The 11839-nt window shown below is 46.1% G+C and overlaps 1 long non-coding RNA gene across 2 annotated transcripts; it reads right to left on the reverse strand.

Moving 5' to 3' along the window:
* Positions 1-812: 812 nt before the first annotated feature.
* On the reverse strand, positions 813-5306 carry LOC142921759 (uncharacterized). Of its 2 annotated transcripts, XR_012939644.1 has the most exons (4): positions 5227-5306; positions 3344-3497; positions 2436-2535; positions 813-1854 (listed from the first exon to the last, which is right to left on the reverse strand). It is a non-coding gene; the product is annotated as an uncharacterized LOC142921759 (long non-coding RNA). The 2 variants fall into 2 exon arrangements; XR_012939643.1 differs by having other exon boundaries at positions 813-2535.
* Positions 5307-11839: the final 6533 nt, after the last annotated feature.

Here is an 11839-nt window from a genome sequence, read left to right on the forward strand (position 1 = left end):
GTGAGGAGGTGAGGAGGAGGTGATGAGAGTGAGGAGGAGGTGGTGAGAGTGAGGAGGTGGTGAGGAGGTGGTGAGAGTGAGGAGGTGGTGAGTGAGGAGGAGGTGGTGAGAGTGAGGAGGAGGTGGTGAGGAGGAGGCGGCTGCTGCTACCTCAGCCACGAAAGTTTTAAAGTAAACATTTACCTGAGACCCGTGAAGACAATGGCGGTCGCGCTTGCTGGCGCCAAACAGGAATGAGGCGGTTCGAAGCCACTAGCCCCGCCTCCAGGGGAGGGGCCACGGCGGCGGGGGGAGTGGCTTAGTACGGCGGGAGTGGCTTAGAGCGGGGGAGTGCTGTTTGCACAGTCACACCAAAATAAACTGAAACTGAACCAGCACGCGCATAGTAATTGATACTCGCTTCGTATAAAAAATTGCGAATCGATTCTTCCACCATTTCAACAAAGGGGGCGGTGGAATCGATGATCGATGCTATGAATCGACGATCAATTATGTTGTCGTGTGGGGGAGTGGTGGGTGTAGTGGTTAGCGCTGCGCTTTGCTACGAAATTGGCGACCCGGGTTCGATTCCCGCTCACGGTCAAACACCGTCAGTGACGATTATCTGAACCGGTCCTGGGCCTCCCCTAGGTCGACTCAGACTCAAATGGGTAGCTGGTGTAGCGGTGTGTAGTAGTCAACATCGCTAGCACTGGGGAGACAAAAGCGGCCGGGCGTGGTGCTGGCCACCCACCCCCACGTGTGCCGTACCGGCCTTCATAGGCGCTGCTACTCGCTAACAGCCCTTGCCCCTACAGTCTGTTAAGGCTACACGGGGGACCTTTGTCTTTGTGAGTGAGCAAGAGAAAAAAATTCCAAAAAATTTCTTGCTGTGGTTCTCACACCTGACGATGATTGCTGCTTGTGTTGCAGTCGAAACGTCGTGAGAATTTAATCGTTTTATTTTTTATTATTTTATCGTTTCCCTTCTACGTGGTGGTGACTTTACCGAAAGAACCAAGAATATGAATCCCTGCAGTCAAGAAAGCTTTTAAATCGAAATAAAATAATTGCATTTTAACAACTTGTGCATTCAATATTTAATTGGCAGCTATTCAAACTGGGTTTTTATGCTGTTGGGTTAGAGATTTGGTCCAGACGCTGGCGCGTTGCAATCAGAATATACTGGGCGAATCTGATGAGCTATGAAGCTCTTTTTCACAGACGTCCAGTACACAGATGAGCCACGGCTAATATTAGTGGGGGAGTGACATCTGCATTGGTCCGGGGCAATGTTTGTATCGAGTGGAAGAGGGCTTAGGCCCTGTTAAGTCTAGGCTCTATTTACCACGAAGCATATTGGTGACCAGCCAAATACTCTAGATTATTACGCTGAACGATTTACAGCATTTCTGTTGCATGCTTAGTTTAACATTAGTCTGTTTTGTTTAACAGCTGAGAACTCACTGACGTAGGTCACCAAAATGACAAAAGCAATAACGTAGCAGTACATACATCGAAGCAAATCTAAATCAGAACAGAATTAATAGAATCAGCGCCAAAACAACGACAGACAAAAGCTTCAAAATACCAAACAGAATTCAGAGCAAACCCAATCACGTAAAACATTTTTTTTGTTAAATACTCTATAAACATAAATCTATATCAACTACATGAAACGAAAGTCGGCTCGGACAATTGTATTTTTCACTACATTTAAGACAAACGGGAACTGTGTTTTTCAATGTCAGTATGCACATTATATAATACCCAACAAAACGAGTGCGCATTACCCTAAGTCCTATCAATTGTGGATGTTGCATCATTATTTCATTCACGAAAGCTTCACCCTTCTGTTGCAAAAGAAATGAACATCTGTAGAGCAAAACAGAGCAGGTGTCAGTGCCACAGCCGTCATTTGTGATTCAACATTCAAGTGCATTCACTTCAAGCCCTTTGTCAGAGCTCTTGATAGAACATCACGTTGCTCGGGTATTTGAAGTGCCCATCTGGTCTTCGTTGGTTCTTTCGGTAAAGTCACCATGTGGAATGAGAATAAAATAATAAAATAAAGCAATAAAATTCTCGCGACGTTCCGTTTCATTTCATTATTTTTATCCTCGTTCTACGTGGTGGTGACTTTACCGAAAGAACCAAAGAAGATGAACCCTTGCAGTCGCGAAAGCTTTAAATAGAAAAATAAAAATATAAAACAATAAAATTCTCACGATGTTTCGGCCACAACGCAAGCGGCCGTCTTCAGGTGAAAGGTACAGAACTGTCGGGACGACGTGAGAATTTTATGGTGTTAATTTATTATTTTATTCTCATTCTAGGTGGTGACTTTACCGACAGAACCAAAGAAGATGAACCCTTGCAGTCGCGAAAGCTTCAAATCGAGATGTCCACCCACCTGGTGTTCGTTTCACCACGTAGCAGGTGCCCAAATGCATTACCTGGGAAACCACGTGGCATGTTCATGCCAAGGATTGTCACCTCGTTCCCAGTTGGGTAAACCGCAGTCACAGTGGAAGCACTTCACGCCGTCGCCATCGCCTGTGACCACACACATATGTACCGCACGTTATTCTCCTGCGCTGCATTTGACCTATCTCATGGACACGCACTCACACATTGCTGGAGGGATACACAGAAAGTAACAAAAAAGCGTTTGTGCATATTCGATATTCATATTTTCTCGATGAATCATGTTTATGCTATGATATGCAGAAGATATTTCAATACGTTTTAAGTTGTAGCTATAGATACTTCCTGAGGCACCACTGCCGAGGGAAGAATGCCCTCAGTAACACAATTAAGGATATGAGTAGAAACAGGGTGGGGGGGGGGGGTTAATGGCGATTCCAACTCCTAATGAAGGTCAACTTTTAAAAAAATCCAAAGCAGAAGTAAACACAATCAAATATTTCATTGCCTACCCCTAATCAAAGGGACCCCCAGCTATTAGATTCCTTCTAATCAGCGACACTGGAAAGTATTTCCCAAACACCGGATTGCCAAAATAAAACGACGAAAGATAATTGGTAATAGTGCGGCAAGTTCGACCCAAATTTCGATTTAAAGCTTTCGTGACTGCAAGGATTCATCTTCTTTGGTTCTTTCGGTAAAGTCACCACCACGTAGAATGAGAATAAAATAATAAATTGATAAAATAACACTATAAAATTCTCACGACGTTTCGGCCACAACACAAGCGGCCTTCATCAGGTGAAGGGACCGGGCTGTCCAGAGGACAGCGTTGGAGCGAACACAGCCAAGCTCAGACCGCGACCTTTAAGCTGAGTCACCTGACTTCCAATGACCGATCACCCCTTTGCAGGAGAAGCATTCAACAATGTCTTACCTTTCCGATGTAAAAACAAATCCAGCTTTGGCCAGATCCTGCATCAGCGGCTGTAAGTTTGATGGGCAATTTACAAACCGGCCAAGGCGATAAATGTGTTTTGAAAGGTCGTCGATGGGAAGGGACATGCTTCCTTTCTTCACTTTGAGAACTCCTACAAATGGAAAACAAGTTGGATGAAAGTAATTAAGAACCAAGAATATGTTTCAGTCACTTTAAATATTTTGTTTTAAAAAATATATATTTTCATTGGTTTCTGTAAGGCTTTGAGCGCTACCCTTTATAAACCAACCTTCTAAACGTTTACAAAAAATAAACAGTCAATAACATTGCCTGAAATGAAATATACAGGGTGATATTTATTTTAACAAATCACATCGGGGTAATTTAATTTATTTTAACAAATAGTTCAAGCTGACTTCCATTAACGTTAATGCACGCGTGAATTCTGAGGAGGGGCTGAGAAGAACACACACAGTCACACCACACAGTCACACACCACACACACCACACATACACAGTCACACACCACACACAGACACACCACACAGTCACACACAGACACACCACAGTCACACACACCACACACACAGTCACACACACCACACACACAAACACCACACACACCACACACACACACCACACACACACAGTCACACACCACACACACAAACACCACACACACCACACACAGACACACCACACACACAAACACCACACACCACACATAGACACACCACACACACAAACACCACACACAGACACACCACATACACCACACACCACATACAGACACACCACACATCACACACAGACACACCACACACAGACACACCACACACACCACACACAGACACACCACACACACCATACACACACCACACACACCCCACACACAGACACACCACACACACCACACACACACCACACACAGACACACCACACACAGACACACCGCACACAGACACACCACACACACCACACACACACCACACACAGACACACCACACACTCCACACACAGACACACACCACACACACACACCACACACAGACACACCACACACCACACACACACACACAACACACAGACACACCATACACACAGTCACACCAGACACCACACACACCACACACAGACACACCACACACACACACCACACACAGACACACCACACACACCACACACAGACACACCACACACACCACACACACCACACACAGACACACCACACACACCATACACACACCACACACACACCACACACAGACACACCACACACACCACACACACACCACACACAGACACACCACACACAGACACACCACACACACCACACACAGACACACCACACACTCCACACACAGACACACCACACACACCATACACACACCACACACACACACCACACACAGACACACCACACACACCACACACACACCACACACAGACACACCACACACTCCACACACAGACACACCACACACACCATACACACACCACACACACACACCACACACAGACACACCACACACACCACACACACACCACACACAGACACACCACACACACACCACACACACACACCACACACACACACAACACACAGACACACCACACACACACCACACACACACACCACACACACACCACACAACACACAGACACACCACTCACACAGTGCGCTAACCACTGCGCCACCGCTCCCCACACACACCGTGCACTAACCACTGCACCACCGCTCCCCACACACACAGTGCGCTAACCACTGCACCACCGCTCCCCACACACACACAGTGCGCTGCACCACCGCTCCCCACACACACACAGTGCGCTAACCACTGCACCACCGCTCCACCGATGTATCGATTGGCTCGGCTCACCGTGGCTGCTGCACCACGTGACGAGGTGGAGGACGAAGAGTTTCCGCATCGCCATTCACAACACGCCAAGTCACGTGCAGAGAAAATCGATTTAAGGTTCGATTAACTTTACACGCGTCGATTCCTCGTGGGATAAAATTAGGAATCGATTATAGGTGAGTTATGAATGTATGGAGTCGATTTCCTTTGGGATAACATGGGAATCGATTTATAATGGATTAGGCTAATGAAATCGATTTCCGTTGTGATAACATGGGACTCAACAGTGGTCTAAAATGAACCTTCATTAATCGATTCCTACTGTAAATACGTGGGAATCGACCGTGTTAGACGATCACGTGTGTGGGCGTGGTCTTCCAACGTCAATCAACCAGGTAGGGTGTTGACCGTTGTGTGAGACGTCTCTGTGTGTGTTTTATTGAATTATATTAATATTATTAACTTTACTAGGTTCGTTTTCTCTTTCATTTAAACCTGATCATGATCGAAACGTCGTGTTGGCATTATTTAATGTGTTATTTTCTCGTTTCTACGTGGACTTTCACGAAATAATCGAGGAGTTTGACCACGAGTTTTTGTGAGATATGCCACGTAAAATAATAATAATTATTATACCGTGATACTTACAAATTGCTTCTTCGTCTCATCATACGACGGCTTTGAAATAAATTGAACAGAACAAAAGATTCAACGAGACAGTAATTTTTTTAGTTTTTTTTGTGCCGTTTGACGGAAGCCTAGGGGTTAATTTGGCGCGCGTCCTAACCGTGCGGATGACGTCATCTTGTCGTTGTTTAAATGTGACGTCATGTCGTTTAAATGTGATGACGTTTAAATGTGATGACGTTTAAACGTGATGTAATCGCCCGCTCGCAGCTGGTATGAAATAACCAATTAATTATTTCACTAAGCCGTCGTGTCAACAAGCCGCCCGGCGGCTCGGAATCAATTAATTAAAAATTAAATAGCGGTCGCCTATTTAATTATTTATTTGTACGTGAGATCACGTGGTACCCGCACTGATCGGAGTCGCCCACACGCACAGCGGTGACGCCGATCGCTGTCCCACCGCTCCTTTGAGCCCTCTTCACGCGCAACGCGTCGGCCGGCCAACCCTGCCCCAAGGTTTTTACTCCCGGCGTGAATGGCGACCCCTTGGCTTGCGGGCCTCCCCTCCAGCCGGGCTCCCTGCGGACCGCGCCCTGACCTCTTGCCGCCTCCCCTCGGCGGAGAGCGACCGTCCCCCCCGGCCGGGGCTCGCCGCGAACTGGGCCCGGATCGGCCGCCCGTGCTCGCTCGCCTTTCCAGCTGCGCGGCGGCGGGAGGGGCGTTGTTGGGGGGGAAGACGCTCGCCTCGGAGACTTTGCCCCGGGCAGTCGTCGTCGGCCGAACCCGGCCCCGGAGGCGTCCCCCGCGGACCGCCGAGGGCGGCCGTTCTTCTCTCTCGCCGCTCCAGAAGAACCCCGATCCCAATTTGCCCTCCTTCAACCCCCCATTACGTTCTCAAAGCCCGTCAATCCCCGGGTCACGTGACGTCATCCCGCGCGTCCGCTCGAATCCTTCCCGCGGACGTTTTGAGCGCTCTGCGTTTCCCCCGCCGCCGCCGACTCGCCGACAATCCCCTCGGTCCCTCGCTCTCTCTTAGATCCTCCTAGGGGCCGTTCCCTCCCACGCCGCCATGCGTAATTCGGTCTGGGGGGGGCTCGGACAATTTCCCGGTCCGGGGAAACCGCGGGACGTCCCCGCTAGCGGGGGCCCTCGGGTGAAGACCCACCGTGCCGGGTAGATCCCTCCTCGAGACCCTACGGGCGTGCGTGCGGGTGTTTAGTGGGGCGTGCGTGTGGGTGTCTAGTGGGGCGTGCGTGTGGGTGTCTAGTGGGGCGTGTGTGTGGGTGTTTAGTGGGGCGTGCGTGCGGGTGTTTAGTGGGGCGTGCGTGTGGGTGTTTAGCGGGGCGTGCGTGTGGGTGTCTAGTGGGGCGTGCGTGTGGGTGTCTAGTGGGGCGTGCGTGTGGGTACACGACACACACGCACGGCACGCCCACACTCCTTCAGTCACGTGACTAAGGTTGACGCGCCGCCCCGTCTAACGAGGTGACCTCTTGGCTCTCTCGTCTCTCCTCGACACGTAGATTAATTTCTTACTCTTACCTAGAAACGTCATTGTCTGTCTGTCTCTGTGGACGCAACTTGCGAGGAATTTAACTCACACACTGTGGGGTTTACGCTTCAAATAAAGTGCCCAGATACCATGCGACAAGCCCCGTGGTGAGCCAGTGCTATTCCTATTTCCAATCAGTCAGCTTGAAAGTAGTTAAATTAACAATTTATTACCAATCTCCATATATATCAAAGGCAAAGTTGTGAATGTGTGCGTCTGTTCAAAATGTTTAGCGTACTTCCCGACACGCACCAAGCTTTAAATTTGCCATGTGGGTAATTTCCAGACTGTACACCGTGCAAACATTATAAAAATAGACTTTTGTATATTTTTTGGGGGGGGGCACGCAATAATGGATACGCATGAAAACACCACGATACATAGGACTTACTTGGATAAGACTCTTGGAATTGATTGTGTACATGTTGAAATTGTTAAATGAGCATTTTGAGCACACTGCTGTTTTAATAAATGTTCATGATTCTGAGAATATAACTAATTCTGAGCATCATAATGACCATATTGGAATTGTCATCATGAATGGGGGTACAATGATTTTTTATAACAATAGGAATGCGGTTTTGAGCATGACTATTGATATTTCGGACTCATTTATGACAATAGATTGATGATTAAATTGCGATTTTGTTTAGCTCATCAATCAGGATACTGTTAATGATGCGCATGCCCATAAATTGTTGAAATGACTAGAAATGCAAGTTGTGTATACTCTCCAACCCCATTACTCTACCTACCCATTCCCTTGACGGGCTCCGTGCCCACTTAAACCCATGACGATGGCGGTGATGATTCCACCTCTCGCTGTAACAATCAAAGCACCTCCAACTTCTGAATGCAAAGGTGCTGGTTGGTGCAACGCCAAAACACATCGTCAACGCCGCTCCCAAGCCCGCCCTACGTCAGTTACATCGTTAGAATCAACAAAATAAAAAGTTCCACAGAGGAAACGCGGTAGGCTACACGACTAGGAGAACAACGTCAGACTTCAAGACTTGTATCGCCATCATCATTCTTCCTCTCCACAAGTCATCGCACGTCAATATTCAACAAGCTGCACACACGTGCAAGTAACCTCTCGACCCGCCACCTGCACAGTTAACGCGATCAGACCCGGGGGTCAAATTAAAATTGTGTCGTCTTTGGTGACGTATTGCAATCGGTGTCATTTTAATGATGTACATACAGCAACTGCTGTACGTACATCGAATTATATCATTGACAACGGGGTCCGCTTTTGCGGTATCTGCGTGCGGTATTTTAATTATATAGATACGTAGTCAGTTAATTAGTATGGGGTTCCTCTATAAGGAATTGTAATTGTAAAATGTATTACTTAATAATACGCTTCCAGGCCGCACTTAGCTTGTAGCAGTCAGAGCAGTTAAAATGACTGTACATGTAAAAGAAATTTGATTAAAACATTTAATTTAACGTAAGTATAAAATAAATTTAATTTAAATAAAATATATGTAATTTATTTTTAAAAAAATGTATTTAAATAAAATAATTTAATTTATTGAAAAATTAATTTAACGTAGGTATAAAATAAAATGAATTTAAATAAAATAATGTCATTTATTTAAAAAATTAAATTAAACGTAGGTATTAAATAAAATAAATGTAATTTAAATAAAATAAATGTAATTTATTAAAACATTTAATTTAACGTAGGTATAAGATAAAATTAATTTAAATTAAAAAAAGAATTTATAGAAAAAATTAACGTAGGTATAAAATAATTTTAATTTAAATAAAATAAATTTAATTTAACGTAGGTATAAAATAAAATTAATTTAAATAAATTTAATTTATTAAAAATTTCAATTTAATTTTACGTAGGTATGAAATAAAAAAAATAAAATTTAATTTATTACAAAATTAAATTAAATTTAACGTAGGTATAACATAAAATAAATTTAATTTAAATTATAAAAAATATTCATTTATAAAAAAATAAGTAGGTATAAAATACATTTTAATTAAATTAAAAATTTAAATTAAATGTAACGTAGGTATAAAATAAAATGTAATTAAAATAAATAATAAATACATTTTATTTTCTACCTCCGTGACTTTACCGAAAGAAACAAAGAGTGTGGACCCACGTGACATCAAGGCTGTCCTAGTCTAGGCAAGGCCTCAGGGTGTACCGGGCCTTTCACAGCAGCAGCAGCAGCAACAACGGTTCTCTTGAGAAAATGCTTTTAAAAAAAGTCAACGTAGCTTACCTTGACACTCGCGAACTTTAAAGATTAAAATAATTAAAACAAAACTAAACACTCACGCATTAAAAATGGTAGCGTCCTCCCGCGATCTGATTGGTCGCCGCGTGCCAAAGTGGGGAGGGGGGAGGGCCAGCGATCCGCTTGGTCGAGAGGCAAACCTGGGCGCGTCTCCGGCGGTGGTGCGCAGCGATTGGTCAACGATTGTCCTATGCTAATTAGTTTTAATCTGTATGCTAATGTAGTTTATTTATCCATACTCATTAAGTTTAATGTTTATCCTAAATTAGTTAAAAATGTATGCTCGTTTAGTTAACATTCTATGATAGTATCGTTATCTTTTTTATGCTATAACAGCAGTGCATACTGGCTGTGGTGGTACCTGCTATGATTACAGCAGTACATACTGACTAGTGGTACCTGCTATGATTACAGCAGGTATACTGACTAGTGGTACCTGCTATAATTACATCAGTGCATACTGTAGTGGTACCTGCTTTCACTACAGCAGTGCATACTGACCGTGGTGGTACCTGCTAAGGTTACAGCAGTGCATACTGCTTATATGCTTTATCACGTGTCGTGAATGTGATAGTTTCATCCCAGAAATGGTGTCCTTGACCGGCCCAGAGCAGACATTTCACTTTGCCTTAGAACCAGAGGTGGCACAGCATTAGCAATTAGAAATGAGTGGGTTATGACGTACTGTACTTCACTCTTATCGACCATTTACATAAGTCTGTGTTACTGGCGTTGTGCTGCCTTGGCTGGTACCAACTTCTTCTTTGACCACATGGACCACGTGGATGAACGGTCTACGCGAGTCGAGCGACCGATGGAGAAGACCTATGGGGGCACGCGGCAGGAGACTCTCAGGCGAAATTGTGGAAGTCGCGTGACAGAGGCCACGCGTGGAGGATAGACGCATGCTGGTGAGACGTCGTCTTCAGTTTAATTTAAGTTTCACGTGTCAGGTGTAGAGCCCTGTGAGCCGTGCGGCCCTTGACTCGGGTGCAACTGCAACAAACAAAAAACGTGAACATATTCATGTTGTGGGTCACTGTTGACGATGTGGGTCCCTACTGACGAGGTGAGTGTCCATATTCATGTTGTGGGTCACTGTTGACGATGTGGGTCCCGATTGAAGATATGGGTCTGGATTAAAGAGGTGAGCGTCTCTTTTGATGTGGGTCTCTATTGACGAGGCGAGCATCCCTGTTGACGATGTTGGTCCCTGATGAGGATGTGGGTCCGTGTTAACGATGTTAGCACTGAATTGGTCCTCGTCTAATAGCCTATATGTTCTACCATATGTAAACCCATACGACAATAAATGTTACAATACATAGCATGTATAAGAATTCAAATTCATGTCAACCACCACTCACCCTCCCCTCGACTCACTCCCACGATCAGCCCTCCACTAGGGTACCCCCCCCCGCCCACACCGGTGGCAGAGGGCCTTGTTGGACCCAAGACACCTCTCCTTCTTTCCACAGAGCTACAAGACATTCAGAGTCTAGTCGTCCTACACATCGTCAGCAAGACGGATGAGGTGAGCTACGTCTGGTTGTGTGTGGCGCCGAGCGTGAAGATTTTCTTCTCTTCTGCAGCGTGCGTCCACGTCAACTTTCACCATCAAGCGCGCCCAGACTCCTCCACGGCTCCGCTGCCTCTCCTGCCCTCGTCCTCCTGCTTCCACTCCGTCCGATCGCCCCCCTCTCCTCCCGCCCCTTGCCGTCTCTCTTCACACGCGCACTCCGACCTCCCTCGCCTTCCACGCCAGGAGGTACGCCCGAGATCATTCGTCCTGCCCGCACCAGCGGCTCACCCATCGTCTGACCGCGTCTCTGGTCATGCAGGTAAGGGCACCATCGCGGCGTAGCGGTTAGCGGCGCTGCGCTATTCTCGCTCACGGCCAATACCAGCGACAATTAGGGGCCGTCCGTGAATGACGTCACGCACCTAGAGGGGGGGGGGGCGGGCTCAGACGTTTGTGATGTGACAAGGGGGGGGGGGGGGTTGAGAAAAGTGACGTCACATCAAATTGCGCAACTTTAAATAAATATAAACGCGTTCTACTTAAATAGACTTTGTAATGTTTTCTACCTACAACATCAGAGTGCAGCGCCACATTAACGACGCACAACAATGACAATAGTTTAAAGGGATTTGAAGCATGTTTTATTTTTTGGGGGGGGGGGGGGGGGCA

This window comes from Petromyzon marinus, unplaced genomic scaffold (genome assembly GCF_048934315.1).
Source record: "Petromyzon marinus isolate PM22_M1 ecotype Great Lakes invasive population unplaced genomic scaffold, UKy_Petmar_22M1.pri1.0 PM_G_Scaffold_9, whole genome shotgun sequence".
Classification (NCBI taxonomy): domain Eukaryota; kingdom Metazoa; phylum Chordata; class Hyperoartia; order Petromyzontiformes; family Petromyzontidae; genus Petromyzon; species Petromyzon marinus.